General features: G+C 49.8%; 1 protein-coding gene across 4 annotated transcripts in view; it reads right to left on the reverse strand.

Moving 5' to 3' along the window:
• Nucleotides 1–17,401, reverse strand: part of Smyd3 (SET and MYND domain containing 3) — a 567,702-nt gene that overhangs the window by 51,629 nt on the left and 498,672 nt on the right. For 2 of the 4 annotated variants that reach the window (XM_074048802.1, XM_074048804.1), the window contains exon 11: nt 1–17,401. This exon is cut by the window's right edge and continues 18,740 nt beyond it. The exons of the other annotated variants lie outside the window; for them this stretch is intronic. The gene's annotated coding sequence lies outside the window, so the exon portion shown is untranslated. 4 annotated transcript variants of the gene reach the window in all.

Genomic DNA, 17,401 nt, shown 5'->3' on the forward strand with positions numbered 1-17,401 from the left:
TCTCTCTCTCTCTTTCTTTCTCTCTCTCTCTGTCAGTAACTGGGTTTGAACTCAGTGCCTCACTCTTGCTACACAGGCACTCTACCACTTGAGCCAGGCCTCCAGTCTTTTTTGCTTTGGCTAATTTTCAGACAGGGTCTTGTGTTTCTGTCTATGCTGGCCAATCCCCCATCCTCCTACCTGAGCCGCCCACATAGCTGGGATTACAGGCACAAACCACCACACCTGGCTTATTGGTTGACAGAGGGTCTCACTAAATTTTTGTGTAGGCACACCTTTAACCACCATCTTCTTGATCTCTACCTCGTGAGTAGCTGACATTAGCGATAGGAGGCACTGCACCCAGCCTTTCTCTTTTTAAATTTTAAGTCACATCCAAAGATGATATACTTGTTTCTTTGGCTTCTCAGAGCTAGACTCCAGCATGGGCATGCGTCTCCCTCCTCAGCATACACTATACGCACACACACAAAAACATGTGCCCCCTACCTGCTCTCCTGATGTTCCAAAACGTGATACTGGCTCGTATGGGTACAGACATTTTTATATACAGACAGACTAGGTGGTGGCTTTGAAAAGTCAGGCTGGGTTCAAAGTAAGGCTTTATTCAAGGTCTCTAAGTGGTCCACTGTGGCTCCTGATAATCACTGCTGTCAAGACAGCACCAGGATGGTCATGTTATTAGTGACCGCTGGGTAAATACACTGCAATTTCATCCTTTAGGAAAATGAGAGAAGCAATCTGTGCAGTCATCTGCTGCTTTCCCCAACTGTGCACCTACTTCCTTTCTCCCACCCCGGGCCTGACACTATGCTGTGCTAAGCTTTCAGGGGGTCTGAAGGTGTCTCCCTCAGGAACCCCCAGCTGGGGTCCCATCACAGAGGGCACAACACCATCCGTCCTTCCTATGGGCTCTCAGGGAGGAAAGCAGAGTTCTAACCTTACACACTGAGACTTGAAGGGCCTCTTTCTAGGGTGCCTGCTGTTGGCATCCCAGGGTGGCAGATGGTCCCATGATCACAAAAGGTTCAGATTAGAGAGAAATGGGGAGTGACAGCTGGGACCCACTCTACAGATGACCAAGGGAAGACCACATGCAAGGACAAGCTGGGCCTGACTAGGACGAACGGGACACAGAGAGGCTCTGTCTCACCAGGAAAGTGGCTTCTCAGCACCACGCTGGCCCACGATGACCACAGTGACGAGGAAGGCGAGTGGGAGCAGGCTCTCCCCCACGTCCTGGACACCCTCCCACTGGGAGCGCGTGGAGACACCTGCACAGATGCGGGGCTCGCGCGCCCTCAGCACACAGTCACCAGGCTGAGACCTGGAAGTGGCTGAAATCGGTCTCAACACTGGAGCAAGGTTGGTCTCAGAGGCAAATCTAGGAAAGTCACTAATTTTGGCGCTATCCGGCCACTAGGAGTCATCTGTCGGGTGCAGTATTTTGCTGCCATCTCTCTGCTGGTGCCTCGTGAGCTTCTCCCAGGAAGCCTAGTCCCACAGTGGAGCAGCTTGTGAGGGGCCATGGTGCCTCCCTGCCACACACCAAGCAGAGGCCTCTTGCCTGCACCTGTGCGAGGCCGTCACAGAGCCAGCCCTGCTGCCGCACAGCAGCCTGTACCGATGACCCTTCCCTGGGAAGGCCCTCCTGTGGCCAGTTGCTCTGGGCTGGGGCATCGTTTCAGAGGCTCCCCTGCTCCTCTCCAGAAATGTGAGGGTCAGTGGATGGAGAAGATGGTATCTGTGAGCGCTCAGCTCAGGAAGCCAGTGTGCAACACCCCTACCCTTGCCCCTCCAGGCTGGCGAGGGGTCCGGGCCCAGCAGCCCTTGGGACCGTGTTGCGGTAGCCCACTGTTCTGAGGAACATCCAGGGGTCCACAGGGATGGACTGGAACAGCAGCTTTTGGTGTGAGTTGCTGGAGAAAGGCAAAACCGGTTGGCGTTTCCTCATCCAGCCTATGTAAGCCGTGTGCAAATGCTACATGTGAACAAGGAGCGGAGCAGGGCTGTGCAGGAGGCACCTGTCTCCCCAGGGGAAGCTAAGACCGCTTGTGCAACGACCTGCAGAGGGCTGAGGCAGCTCGCATGCCACATCGCAGCCCGGAGATGCAGCTGACACATGAAGGCCGACTGGAAGAAGTAATAGGGAAAAAAGACTTTCCCTCGCAGCTCCTGAGCTCATCAGATATTTGGGCCAAAGTCCTAGAGTGCTCACTTCTCTTTGATACAATTTGCTCACCTCTTCTCAGGCCTACTGGTGCAACTTCCAGTCCGTGAGGGCCTCTTGGAAGGAGAACCATGTCCTCTCCGGATCCGGAAGCACAGAGGCCGCCTGGTGGGCGCCAGGGAGGCACACACCTCTGGACTTCGAAGGCCTGGTGTGACGCACACGAACGCTGTGCAGCAGCAAACAGTGCTCAAGTACAAAGCGCAAGTCTTACCGTAGACCAGACACCTGCCATCAATTTAAACAGTGGTTACCCAGCTCGAAGGTGTAGCGAGACACTGCACGACCCCTTGAAACAAGTGATTTGGAAGCAGTTCACATACACAGATGTGTTGAAAGCCTACTTCAGAATGCTGTAATTATCATCAAAAGGGCACATTTCATTAAATATCCGTTATGCTCTCAATATCTGCATTCCTGGGCAACTCTGAAATGTCAGAAGCCTTGGGTTCCTCCACGCTGTATTTTAACATTACTCTCTAAAGAACTGGGCTTAGGATTTTCAGAACGTGAAAAACAGCTCATTAGAAGTTTTTACGACAGTTAATGTGGCTGGCTCTCTTTGCCTTTCCAACCACGGTGGAAATTTCCAGGCTCCCTTTCTAGTACATCCCTAACAAACTCTGATATGAAGAAGTTTCTCCTCCTCAACACAGAGGGAGCCCAGCTCTCACCAGCAGTGACGGACTGACAGCCACTTCTCCTGAGCGGTAAGTCAGGTGGCATGCCTGCCGGGGGGTGCTCCATGGTCACATCCATTAGTATTTCTGGGGAACCCTGTAGACTGCATTACTGTCATTTTCATTTCACAAATGATGGAAACTGGCATTCTGAGAGGTTGGATGCACTGCCCTAGGCCACCCAGCTGGCAAGCAGAACTCTGCTGTGACCACGGGCTTGCGTGACGCCAAACTCACCAGAACACACTGCTGTTCTTTGCTCAGGTTGTTTCAAAATGGATTGTCCGTTTGCAGGGATGTGGAATGCCATTCTGGAGGCAGGTGACAATCGTGCTCAATAGCTTGAGATTGGTTTGGTCTCCAGGACACAAGGCAGTCCACTGACAGGGCTCAGCAGCAGCAGGACACGTCCATCAGCCACATGTGTGTGTGAGTCACGTGGGCTCACTGGACCTTCCTCCCATGCTGAGAGGACTTTCTTGTCCCGCTAATTCCACAGTTCTGTGCCCGAGTCTGAACTGCTTCAAGACAGGGCCGGCACTGTGGCAGGAGGCAGTGTCCCCAGCAGGAGCAGCTCAGGGTTGGGAGTTCCCTCCCCTGGCCCCTCAACTGCTGTGTGACCAGTGAATGAGGGAAGAGGAACATCGTCACCAGTGCACTTTGCTGCTCTGTGATAGGCTGTCCTGTCTCCTCTTTAGTGACCCGCACAACTACTGCCGCTCATCCCTGAGACAGGCAGGCGGAAACATGCGTGGGATGGGGGGAGGGGAAAGGGAAAGGAAGCATCCCCTTCTGAGCAACCTGAGGGACATCTCTAGTCACCTGGTAGGAAGGACAGACTCACAGGGTTCTCTCCCTGAAGGGTGGCTGAGAGAGAAGCTGGCCACTGCTTATCAGAAGCAAATCTGACTCAGGGAGCGGACAGTGCAGAAGACTGGGAAGGAGGCAAACTTTTCCATTTGAAAGTTTTCCCTAGGTTGATATTTACAGGGCTGACACATAACAGGCCAACCTTCCTACTCAGGTGCAAGGTCACCAGGGCCTCAAGGTCAGGGCTAAAGGGCAGAAGCCCCCTGAGTGAGGGAGCTGCCCTTGAGTGAGGGAGCTGCTCTTGAGCCGTGAGGCATTTGGGAGAAGTCCTCAAGTAGCAATGATGTAAGAGGAGACACCTGGCAGGAGCTGGAAGGGCAGGCCTGTCCTCCAATGCACTTGACCTTCACAGTGAGGATGGAGGCCCGGGGGAACAGTTCTGCATGTCCTCTGGTTTCCTGTGATTTCTACAAGGTCCACAGAAGACCTCCAAATAGGGCCAGGAAGCTGGGAAAGGCTGGTGCTGTGGAAGAGCTGTCCTCGGAGACAGATGAGACTCAAAGTCTAGGCAGCATTGAGACACCAAGCACTGCCCTCTCATTTGGGCTCCGTTTGGGTCCATCCTCTGGAGCCTTGTCTGTGCACATGAAATAATCCAACACTGCAGCTGCTTGCAGGTGGTGGGGTTGTTTGTGGAATTCTTCATTGTTTCACTTTTTTGTATGTTTTTTATAAAAACAATACAACAACATCACTTTTATAATCAGAAAAGAAAAATGAGAGGAAGGCCAGCTGTTATCCTCACATCCTGGGGGAGCTACAAAGGCAACATAATCCAGTCAGTGCCGTCCCTCCTGCCGAAGCAAGGGTGTGAAGCCTGCTTGCTATGTAAAGTACTGAGGTGGCCTGACCTGCAGTTCTGGGGGAAAGGGTTTGCATTTCTGAAGGAAAACAATTCAGTAGTGATGTCAGCTCACAGCTACAGTTAACTATCCAAACCAGCATCTTCACAGAAACGTTAGAAAGTCAAAGTGGAAAAATATGTAAGCAGCCGCACGTGCACGGATGGCCACAGCTCAGTGTGGCAGCAAAGGCTGCACTGCACCAGGACTGGCTCTTGTGTCCTGTCCTCTGCTGAGCACACACAGAGCATTTTGCTCTGCTGGGCTGCGTGACCAAATTGCCAGGGAGCTGCTCCTTTAAAAGGATTTGGGGTCACTTAACTTCTGCTGGCTTTCCTATTAGCTCCACTGAGCCCAGGGCTTCTGCCGGACAGAAGTTTGGAATTCCCGGTCAGCATGTTTTCTTCAGTGCCGAGATCCTCAGGAATGACCTCAGGACGGCCCCTGGACATCTTCCTCATGGGAGGCCTCTATTAGAGTGAGTAAAGTTCACAGAGATCATCCAGGTCCCAAGAGCCAGGGCAGGACGCTGCCACAGGCCCTGTTCTAAGTCTCTGGACAACTTCCGAGGAAGACAAAGGTAAGTGAGGTGGGCCAACACTGGGCTCTCAGCGTACAAAGAGAAGCCAGCCACCCATGGCCACCACCCCATGTTACTGAGGCCTCCCTCTGTGACACACAGGGACGGCACTGTGTGTGCAGCCTGGTGGTAGGCTCTGGGTAGGAAAGTCTTCTCCTGCAGTTAGAGATCCAAACCCAGCAAGAGATATCGGTAGCCCAATGTTGCTTTTCATCCACAGCCACAAGAAGCCAGATATCCCAACCACAAAAGAAACCCAGAGACACGCAAAGAAGTGATAGGTGGTGAATGGTCAGCATGGTGGCAGAGTCAAGCAGAGCTGTGGGTTCACTCAGCAGGAAGCACCCCTGTCCCAGCCTGGGGCACACAGACATTGCACTTGTGCTCTCTTGTCTGGCAGCCATCTCCACGCTCACCTGGCCAGTTCTGTGCTCTAGTTCTCTTCAAGGTCACCAGAAGAGTGGGGAAGCAGACAACACATGGACCCCAAATCGATCAAAAACAAGGTTTTAGAGGGGTGTAGCCTAGAGAGCCACCATGCTTAGTCCCCAAGTAATTCTGATGCCTGTCAAGGTTTGAGTATCGCAGGCACTCAGGTGCCATCCAGGGACAGTATTCTGCTGGGCACTGTCCCTGCAGTGCCTCTCTGAGGGGCTACTGTCCTGCTGGAAGGTGTCAGCCACCCTGCTTAGATGAGGGTGGAGACAACAGGTAATCTGTTTAGCACTCTACAGGCTACAAAGTGTCTCCACTGCTGTGGCCTCACCACATCAATGCCTGAGATAGAAACTAGACTCCATTTTCACAAACTCAGGAATCTTGTACCCTAAAAATGCTGTCTCACCAAGTAGAAATCTTCGTGGTTCAGGCCTTGTGTGGTTCTGGCACTTGTGATTCTGAATCCTCTATCCTTCCCCTTCCTGAGAGCTCCTCTCCAAGTGTAGGTCACAGCCACCTGCTAGGTGAGTGGCACGTGGCATTGCATGACTCTTTTTAAAAGCGTGTACACCTCCGTGGGAGAGATGGGACAGAACACTTCTGGGGTGTTTGGTCAAAGCCTGGGGTGGGCGGGAGGAGCCAGTGTGTACAGCGAAGCTCACAGGAGCTTCTCCCGATGGTCAGCCTCTCCTGCATGTCCCAAGAAGATGGGACTCATCTCTGTATTCATTCCAAGCCAGCTCAGGGGAGGAGAAAATCAAGCCCAGCTCAGTGTATCAGTGCCGGCAGCAGTGGGAGACTGCCCAGAAGAGCACTTCTTGCTTCTCTCCTCTCTCTCTCTCCCACCCTGCCTCTCCACCTCCCCCTCTCCTTCATCTGAAGGCTATAGGGATCTGAGCACGTGATGGAAAGACGATAGAAGAGGAAGGAAGAGCACGCACCCGTCAAAGTCCACACATGTGAAACTGGTGCTGCACATCACTGCCATTTCCTGGGCAACTGCCTGCTCCAGGCAGAGCTCCACTCCTGTGACAGCCTCCGTGGGATTCAGCAAGCTCAGATTTTCACAGTTGTCCACTCAAGAAGCCCTCACTGGTCCAACTCCCCAATCATGCCACTTCCTGGTAAGTCCACCTTTTGGCTTTCCCCTCAAGTCATTCACTTCCATTGCTGGGTGACCCTTCAGAGAAACCCATAAGTCTGGGTGACCCTTGGGGAAGCCTGTAGACAAGGACTTCACCTCTCTTATTCCGTAGAAGAGAGAACAGGTAACATGGGGAGAACGCCACAGAGGAAAGAAAAGTGGAGGAAATTCTCTGTTTTGGTGCCAAACTTGCTCCAGGATAAAAAGGCACTGTACCAAAACCTTTGGAGGCACCAGGAATACTTAGGACTATAGTTGAGTTCTCTGCAAAAACTCTGTTTTCTCCTAAACTCCCTGAAGGCAGGGACCTCCCTCACCTTAGTCATCCTGGCATCTCTTTCTGACTCGGAACCTTGCTAGTACCTTGTGTACTGTGTTAACTTGAATAAATAAAAATGAAAGTCTATGCATCCTGATTTGCTCTGCCATGTTTTTTAAAGCGTGTGGTCCAGTGGCTTCAGAGTCATTCACACGGCTGGGCAGCAGATGTCCTGAACATTCTCATCTTGCAAAGCTGAAGCTCTGTTCCTGTTGAACAATCCCCTCCCCCCAGCCCCTGCCTGCGTTAGATAACTCCAGTGAGGGAATCCTGCGTGCGTGCCCTTCTGTGGTGTCCTTGTTTATCTCAGCCCATGTCCTCATGTGTGTCCATTGCCGCGTGTGATGGGACTTCCTTTCCTCTGAAGCTGGGCACTCCAGTGCGCTCCGCCCGGCTTTGCAGAAGCTCACCTTTCTTGGCTTGCTTGTGTGCAGCCCCTGCAACTCAGCCCCCTGCACTCACTAACTCGTCTTTGATACTGTGACAGCCACACCATCTAGCCGATCCTCTCACCCAGTCTCCACAGCAACTCTTCAAGCTCATTTCTGTGATCTGCAGATGAGAAAGCCGAGGACCAGGGAGCACACAACCTGCTCAAGGTCACAGAGCTTCAAGTGCAGCAAAGCAAGTCCTTCTGCTAGCCAGCAGCCCATCGTGGATCTCCACTGCCTTTCAGTGAGCCCAGGGACATGGCCCATATACGGAGGAACACAGAGGCCCAGAAACAACAGGGGACGTCAAGGCCCAATCCAAAATCCCAAGCTTCCCTCTAGGCCCAGCCCTTCCCTCCCGCTTTCCAGCTAGGTCCAAGCCTCCTACAAACGTTCCCTGAATTTTGCTTCTCCCTGGCTTGTGGGGATGAATTCCGGTGCACACTCTCTCACAGGTAGCCTGTGCACTAGGACAGGACCCTGAAAGGAGGGGCATGTGCTCCCCTGCCCAGCAGGCCACCTAACAGCATCGGGGGAGGGCAGGCACCTGATAAACACTTTCTGAGTGGGCATGCCACAGAGCTGAACTGAAGAGTCGGACGGTCCCACGGGGAGCACCAGGCTTAACACACCATTTTCCAGATGGGAAACTAGGATGCGGAGACAGGAAGTGGCTTGTCTGGTCACCGAGCTAGCTAATGAAGAGCCAGGTCCAGAGCCCACTTTCTGCCTCCTGGATGGTCCTCTCCCGCTGCTGACACCACCCGAGCAGGTTCCTCACCCTTTCTCAGCCTCAGAGCTGTGCTCTAGGGCCCTAAGGGGGCAGACGCAAGGGAAGAGAGGTTAAATTCTATATTCAGTCATGTTAAGACAATATGAAAGAACTACCTTTTTATTTCTATAGGGGGAAAGATGAAAAGGAATACTGAACAGAAAGAAATGAATAAAGACTCGTGCAAATCCCCAGTTCTTAACCAGATATTAAATAGCTGAAGGAGAAGACATCCTCTCTGTCCTCCTCCCTGGCCCCCTCCCGTCTCAATATTGCTACCGTGAGAAGGCCCTGGGATCACGATTCTCTCCAGGGTGACGCGTGAACACCTGGAGCGGGCATTAACTTTTCATCACCTCAAAATTCTTTAATAAATTAACTTTATTAAAGGATTGCTGGATCTCTAGGACCTTGAAAATGAAGTTACACCTTCTAGGAAATGCATATTCACCTCATTTTTAGGTTTGCTGACTTCTTACAGCTACCTGCGTCTCTTGCCACTAAAAAATAAAGCAGACATTTCATCGTTCACAAAATACTTGAATATATCATTTAAAATGATTAGCTTTACAATAATTCTAGGAATTAAAGCATGGAGATATTATACAGTTAATCAACCAAAAATGCATATCAGGGGCCTGGCTGCCCTTGAAGAGGGTGCTGGCTGCTTTTGGGGGTCAGAGCTCATAGGGACCTGGGTAATGGACCAGGTCACGGTGTACTGTTAGCCTGCCCTCTCTGATGGTTGATGGGAGGCTCTGTGGTCTCTAATAAAACCTGAGTAGCTGCCCAGAGGGGGTGCCTGCTCTCCTCTCTTAAAAAGATGCTCAATGACTGGGCATCCAGGAAGGGTAGGGTGCCCTACTGCATTCCAGGTACACACCTTAATTCAAAATGGATCAGACCACCTGAATGTAAGCGCAAAGCCAGGGGTAATTCTGCATGGCTTTGTTGTGGGCAATGGTTTCTTAGCTATGGCACCAAAAGCACAAGCAACAACAGAAAGTAGAAGTATATTTGATAGCATTAAAATTAAAAGCTTTGGTGCTTTAAAGAAAGCAAAATGATAACCCACAGAATGGGAGAAAACACTTGCATTGTATATGGGGGAAGCACTTGTCTTTAGAACACTTAAAGAACTATTAATGAGAGAGTGGCTGTGCACACCTGTAACCCCGGCACTTGGGAGGCTGAGACAGGAGGACCATGAGCCTGGATTATGTAGAGACTCTGTCTATAAATATAAATAAATAATAACTCAATAAGGAAGAACAATTACAACTCAATAGTACAAAGACAAATACTCACTTAAGATATGGGTCAAAGATCTGAATAGACATTTCTCTAAAGAACAAACACAAACATCCGGTCGGCATCCTTTGATATCCTCAGGCAGCAAGAAAATGCAAATTCAAGTCACAATGAGCTTCTACTGCATTCTCGGTAGCATGGCTTGACTCAAAACACAGACAACCAGTGGCAGTGACAAAAGGCAGAAACCGTAAGCCTCACCTATTACTGACGGGAATGCAAGATCACGTACACGCTTAAAAAGTCTGGCAGGTTCTTCACAGTGTTAACCATAAGTTACCACATGCTAGGGTAATCCCACTCTGAGATACACATCCACGGAGAACGAAGACGTATTTCCATACCCAGATGTTCACAGCAGTACTACGCTTAGCCAGCAAGTGGAGAGGGCACACCAGCTGTCAACTGATACATGGGCAAGTAATACCTGGGATGGCTCTAAAATGGAACGTTACTTGGCAATACAAAGGTATGTGTTCACATATCCACAATAGGGATGAACTTTGAAAATACCCAAAGTGAAAGCAGCTAGTCACAGAAGCCTACGTATTGCATGACTGCTTTCACAAAGAATGTCTGTAACAGGCAGACCAGAGAGAGAAAGTGGACTGATGACTGCCCACAGATTGGGGGGCTGGGAAGCCTGGGGTATGGCTGCTAAGGGGCACAAGGCAGTTATTAAGGTGATGAAGATGTTCTAAAATTGATGGTGGAGGAACTCCGTAAATATACCACAAGCCACTGAGTTGTGTCCTTTATGTAGGTCAATTGCATGTTATTTGCATCACATCTCAATAAACCTGTCAAAAAAGAAAAAGATGATGCATCACCTAGCATGCAGACATGCGGAGGGTGAGAGAAAGATGGTCCCCAGACCAATGTGTACGAGCAGGCAATGGGCTCAGAGAATTGGCTGATCCTCTGTAAACCTGTGGAGTGTTCCCCTGGGGAATTTCTGGATGAAAAACTTGGTTCATGGGGTGGGGGGGTTCTGAACAAATACTGCCCAGACTACCACAGAAGGCAGACTGCTCAGACAGAACAAATTCCAGACGGTGCCAGGCACCGCTGAGACTTATACCCGCCTTAGTGGCATGAATGAATTACAGGTTCTCTGAAATCCATACGAGACATGGAGGGCTTCCTCCAACCAGAGAAGACACGTGTTAGTCACCTTCCCATCTCCACAAGAAATACCTGAGATGGTCAGCTTAAAAGGAAGAAACCAGTACCTCACATGGACCTCAGTGTTGGAGGTTTCAGTCCACAGTCTGTTGGTCCCATTGTTTTCGAGCACTGTGGCACCATGGGGGAACAGGCGGTAAGGGAGCCTGTACACTTCATGGCTGCCAAGAAGCCAGACAGGAAGGGCTCAACATCCCCTTCCAGGGCACAGCCAATGACTTAACTTCCTCAACTATGCCCCGCCTCCTAAAGCTTCTACCACTTCCTAGCTGAGCCACAGGCTGGTGACTGAGCCTTCAACAAAGGTGACAGAGCTTTTGGGGGACATTTAAGATCCAAACTACAGCAGAAAGGTATTTCTTTTTCCTCTCCAAATGTCATCACTCCCCTCTCCAACAAAGTCTCTATTGAGTTTCAGTACTTGCGTTTAGAGAGATTCATACATTCTTGGTGGGTGGCCCCTTAGCAGGAACCCCTGGCCCACTCCCTGCTTTAGGTCACAAGTGTTGGCCTGGTTTCTCTCACCACAAACAGTGGTATCAACAACCTCATCCAAATTCCACATGCCTTTTAACTAAATTCAAGCTAATCTCGAGTAAACAGTACTTGAACTTCAGAAGTCTGGTCCTATAGGCCTGTGTGAACAACACGCTCCACAGCAGTTTAGGAAGGGCGTCCCGAAGTTACTCTTTTCCTATGACAATGATCTGTTTTATTGAAGTTAATGACCATCCTTCATGATGGAAGTAAACCCAGGATCTCAAAAGATGAATTAGCCAAAACACAGCACTCTGTTTACAGTGATGGAGTGCTGACCAGGACACACGCTTTGCAAGGAGCACAGTGGTCTCTCCACAGGCACCACGGGAAGGAGCTAGCGTTTGACCGAGACGTCCCATGAGTACTTTGGGTCCTCTCAGACCCTCCACCCATGGCTATTTTGGTCAAAGCATGTGCCTGAGTCTTCCTCTCTCATTTGTTATTCTGTCACAGCAGGAGCCAGCCCTGCCACTGCAGCCTTAGTCCAGAAGAGCCACTAACAACGAAGTTTCCATCAGCTAGCAACGCACCTGCCACCCAGACCACTTTCCTGCTCACTCACACATCTGGATGGAGTCCAGCAGAATATTTTTCATCTAGTTGAAGTTGTTTTCAGTGTTTTCCAGTGACTGAAGGTCATTCTAGAGCCGGGAGTGGCATTAGTAAAGTCCTCATGAGGGCAAATGTGGAATGACATTTAACTCATGGCTGACCAGGGAATAGGAAACCCTGCCACGGAAGGCTTTGTGGGCAAACGTCCATCAACCTGGCGCTCAGTAAGATGGTGGTGATTCTGGAGGAGGCCAAAAATGGAAAGTGCATGTGTGTGTAGACGCTGCGGGTAGCTGAACGTTGGCTGGGAGTCTTGATGAGGAAACTTTGCCAGACGTGGTCTGAACAAAGTAGGAAGTGTGGACTTTGATTCTTCTCAGCAGCGCTGTTAGCTTCCTACAAAGGCTTGTGGCTTTTCTCAGGGGAGGGACAGGAGGCTTTTGACCACTGCGTCCCTTCCATGATTTTTGGGCTTTCTTTCTGGTGAATGTGCTCCTTATCACATCGAGTCTGGCCAGAATCTGTCACATGGCTCAGCACTCAGGGAGGAGGGTCACCGGAGCACCTCTGGGTTCAGAAACTGTAAATTGTGCCTGTGAAAGGCACCCCTGAATTTCATGATTGCAACTGTGGCAGTCTTCAGGCCAAGAATTCATCCTTTATCAAATGGACAGCTGCAAACAGAATGGAGTACCTTTCCCAAACCATGTTCTATGGGATCCCAGGGTTGCAAGAGCAGGAAAGTATAGGAAAATGCCTTCCACTGCTGCCTCATTTCTGGGATTCTAAGAGCGCCTGGTTTTATGTAAATGAAAGCCTGTTTCTCTAATGAGAACTAAAACCTTTCCTCCTCAGTATCTCATTACAGTCCATACACAATCATTCTTTGCCTTCAAAACCTAAAGGTTTATGAGTCACTCTTGACCATCAGAAGTCACATTAAATATCACAGTGGCAAATTTTATAAACTTTTTGCGATCTTAATCTCTTTTATACCTTTGGGATAAACAATATTTTTTTTCTTTTTTTTTTAAAGATAGGTTCTTGCTATATAGCCTGGGCTGGGCTTGAACTTTCAATCCTCCTACCTCAGCCTCCCAAGTGCTGGGACTATAGGTATGCATCACCTGGCCTGGCTAACATAATCTTGAATGTTATAAAAGAGTAACTATTGGAGTGTCATGTGCCTCTTTGAAACACGCATAGTCTTATATGTTCCTTAACTGAACAACATGGGAGTGGAAATCATGGGCTCAGTACCCCAATCTGAAATGCCTGGGACCAGAATTGTTCCAGATTTTGGATTTTTCAGATTTTGGGATATCTGCATGTACACAATGACAGATCGTGGCCATGGGGCTACAGTCCAAACACAACATTTGCTCCACACACACCATATACACATGACCTTAAAGTGATTTCATATAATATTTAAAATTTTTTCATAGGGGTCAAAGTTTTATGGTGTGGAAATTTCTACCTGCAGTGTCATGTTTGCCCTTAAAAAGTTTCAGATTTCAGAACATTCAAAATTCAGGGTATTTAACCTGTGTGAACTTCACTCAAGTGCTGGCTGGCAGTTCTTGGCAGATTCTTGGGGTGGAGTGCTACAGTCTGGACCTGTAATGTCCCCAGAGGCTCAGGTGCTAACACCTTGGTCCTCAGCCCATGGCACCGCTGCAAGGAACTGGAGTCTTGAGAGGCAGGCCTCGTGGAAGGAACTGGTCATTGGGAGCATGCCCTGGAGGAGGCACTGAACCCAGCCCTCCCTCTCTTTTTGCTTCTTGGCAATGACAAGGTAAGTGGGCTTCCTCTGCCACACACTGCCACCATGATGTCCTGTGCCACCAGAGGCTCAAAACAACAGGGCCAAGCAACCGCAGGATGAAATCTCTGAAACCAGGATCTAAAATAAACCTTTCCTCCTTTCAAGTTGATCATCTCAGGCATTTTGTCATCATGCCAGAAAGCCAACAAATGGAATGATCATTCTTCATAATGCAGAAGTCAACGTTCTAAGAACAGCACGTCACCTCACCACAGTGGAGCTTCTGTGATCCATCCCGAGAGCTATGTGATCTTCATAGTCTTTACTTACTTTCCGGGGCAGGACAGAAAACTTGCCTTTATATTGCTGATTCATAACCAACTTTATATATAAATGTATATATATATATATTTATTTGTTTTGTTATATATGTTTTGTTAATACATGTTTTTGTTAATTGTATAAAAACAAATAATAGATCAACAGAAAAGTTGCAAAGACAACACTGAGAGTTCCCATGTGCCTCTCTGCCAGTGTCCTCTGTGGTTAACACCTTACGCTGGCAAGGCGAAGGACGAACGGTGGGTATTACTGCCCAGTAGTTCCAGCCTCTCTGTAAGTCTCATCAGTGTCTCCCCAGTGCATCCTTCTACCTGGAACCACCTGAGAGACAGGTCCTGCCCCCGCCTCCTCTGGTCTGGGGCAGTTTTGCCATCTTTTCCTCCCAGCCTGGAACAGTAGTGGCTAGGTACGCTGTGCAAGGAGTCCTGTCTGGGTTTATCTCTTATTTTTCTCAAGACTAAATGGCGTGGAGAGCTTCTGTAAAACACGCCACATTCAGGTGTGCTTCTGACTGTAGCACTGGAGAAGCTGAGCTTATCACTCAGTAAGGTGTTGATCACCAAGTTCTTCCACTGCAAGGTCAGTCTCCTTTTTAAAAATGTTTTAACAGACATTTAAAGACACAACAAAAGGATCTAAGTTAAAATTTGACATGGTTAAAATTCAATTTAAGAGGTCACAATTAAGGTATTGTCAGATGAATAAGCATCTTCCAACCCTGACTCTTGTGTGGGTGGGGATGATCTTGTCACATCCGACCTTCAGCCGGTGCCAGGCAGGTTGGCTCTGACCAGGGCCAGGTGGAAATTGAGGCAAGCAAGGCCCCAGACACTGCCATGCCCAGGGTCCCGCCACCTGAAACTTGCACCCCAGGCAACTTGTCTCCCTCACCCTGTTCCATTCCTTCCCAGCCCTGCATCAGATGTTGATGCAAAGACTCACTGAGCTCCTAGTCTTAGAATGGAAGGTACTGCAGAGACTCTGAGTAACCTGTGATTTCCAAATTCATCTCCCCACAGAGCCCTCTTTTCTCTGGGAGCCCTCCTTTTACCTGAGCTTACTGGCCCTCTTTGGGGATCAGGTGCAAATGGACTCAGCCTCTGGTCCCAGAGCCTGACATTGGCTTGGTTTCCACCTGCAGAAGAGCCCTCCGGAGCTGCTGAAGTCCTCGGCCACAATCCTGATGCTTTTAAATGGATTTGTTTGACCCTGTCCACCCCAGTGCTCGCTCAGCTAGCACTTCTGGGAGTTGTGGATGGATGTGCTGATGACAGTCCTATGAAGAGGCTGACCTTGTCACTGCATGAAGGAGTAACTGACGGAGACAGGTGGCTGAGCACCCCGGGGGCCCCTTCCCTTCCAGAAGTCGAATCAGAGCCGCTCCCAGCGGCACGGTAAATGAGGTTGGGTTGCACCCCTCCCCAACCTTCCTGCCCTCAACTGCCTGGCCTCATGCAGCTCTGATACAATGGACTTCAGAAGAACACTGTCCTTGCAGGGGGACAGACATGCTAGGCAACCCTGTTCCATAGTTCTGAGTGGCCCTGATGGGCAGTGTTCCAGTTCAGAAGATCACAACTCCATACTGTGCAAGTGTCACTCCAGCCCCTAAGCAGACCAGAGGGAAACCCATGTCACTCAGACCCTGGTTCTGCCTTGGCTGGGGACAAGGTCTTTTAGGACACAGGGTTTCATGTTTTCTCCTAAATGACAGCACTCAGTATGCAGCATGCATATGCAAGTGTACAAGTCCCATGAGAAGTCTCTGGGGGAGCAATCCCACAGTACAGGAATGGGGCCTTTTCAACTATAAGACAAGGTGAGCTTAGAGATAAATGAGGTCAGCTATTCATTTTACTTTAAACAATCTGCCACTTTCTATCAAGACAAGAATGAATTCTTTTGTTTTATGCAGGGCTGGAGTTGGATCTGGAGCTGCATGAATGCTAGGAAGTGCTCTAGCACCGAGCTGCACCCCCAGACCTGATGAGACTTGGAGTTAGACAGGCTAGGGTTGAAGTCCTGGTCAGTGGGACACAATTGTTAACATCACCAAGCTTCGTTTTTATCATCAGTAAAATGGGGACAATATCTACTTGGCTAAAGATAGTGTAAATATTAAATGAAATAGTTTGTTTAAAGCTTTTTTGCTAATCAGGTGCAGTGGTTCACACCTGTAATACCAGCACTTGGTAGGTGGAGACAGGAAGATCAAGAGTTCGAGACAAGCCTGGGCTACATAGGGAGAAAAGCTTGTCTTAAAAGCCCAAGGGCTGAGGGTGTGGCTTAGTGATAGAGCACTTGCCTAGCATGTGCCAGGCCCTGAGTTCCATCCCCAGCACTGACAAAAGAGGTGGGGAGGGGTACCGAGTGCAAAGAAGCTGAGGAGTGACTTGGAAGGCCCTTCCTTTGCAAGCCTCCTGTTCATTGTAGATGGTTTCACGCTGACATCAGATGGTACAGGCTAAATTCTACACAGGCCTGGAGCTCTAACATCCAGCATTGGGAAGCCCTCAAGAACAATCTCGGGAGGCAGGAGGCATTTCAAAGTGATGTCTGGACTGTACAGCACCGTGAGAGAAAAGACAGATGCCACAGCCCAGAAGTGAGCCCCTGAATGAGGCAGAGCTACTGCAGGAGGCTAAGGGTCTTGTCCTGTGGACAGTGTCCAGATGAACTTCCTTTCTCCCGCTGTCTCTGCACACACAATTTGCTGGCATCTTTACTGCCTATGGGAGGATTCCAGAGGGCAGCCAAAACCCGCCTTGCTATGCATGCCCAGTCTGCTCTGAGAGAGGGCTTGAAGGCAGGAAAGTAAAATCCAGGGCAGTTTTTAGCTCAAGCAGTGGAAAACAGCAGAGGTGTCAAGTTCCAAAATGGCCACCACTGGTCTGGGTGGTGCATGGTGAGCATGGTGAGCAGACTTTGGTTGTCAGAGTTCTCACATTTTACCTCAAGGCACTGACCTCTTAAAATGCAGATGGCCCTAGAAAGGCCAGGTCCAGGAGTGCCAGTCAGGAGACCCAGCGGAACAGATGGATCTGAGTGTGGCTTTTGAAAGGGCTCAGGGACAGCAGGGCCTTAAGCCCTGGAGGGGCCAGAGGAGTGATCAGCAAGGCAGGGCTGGAGGGAAGGAGGGGATCAAATGACAGGCAGAATGACAGGGTGGGGCCATCCCCAACAAGTTCGTTCCAGACTTGCCCAGCTCCAGGACCAATGAACTCAGGTCCCCCATTAACCTTTGGGGAAGGGACCTACCTGAGTTCCTTGTGTTTCATCTGCCTCCCTCCCTGACCATACCCACAGGGCTGCTCAGTCAGGCACAGGTAGTTCCCTGTTTTCAAGGGTTCCATCATCCCTGTGTCACCTAGGAGGTGCCTCTGTACCATGGGACTAG

Source organism: Castor canadensis, chromosome 11, assembly GCF_047511655.1.
Source record: "Castor canadensis chromosome 11, mCasCan1.hap1v2, whole genome shotgun sequence".
Taxonomy (NCBI): domain Eukaryota; kingdom Metazoa; phylum Chordata; class Mammalia; order Rodentia; family Castoridae; genus Castor; species Castor canadensis.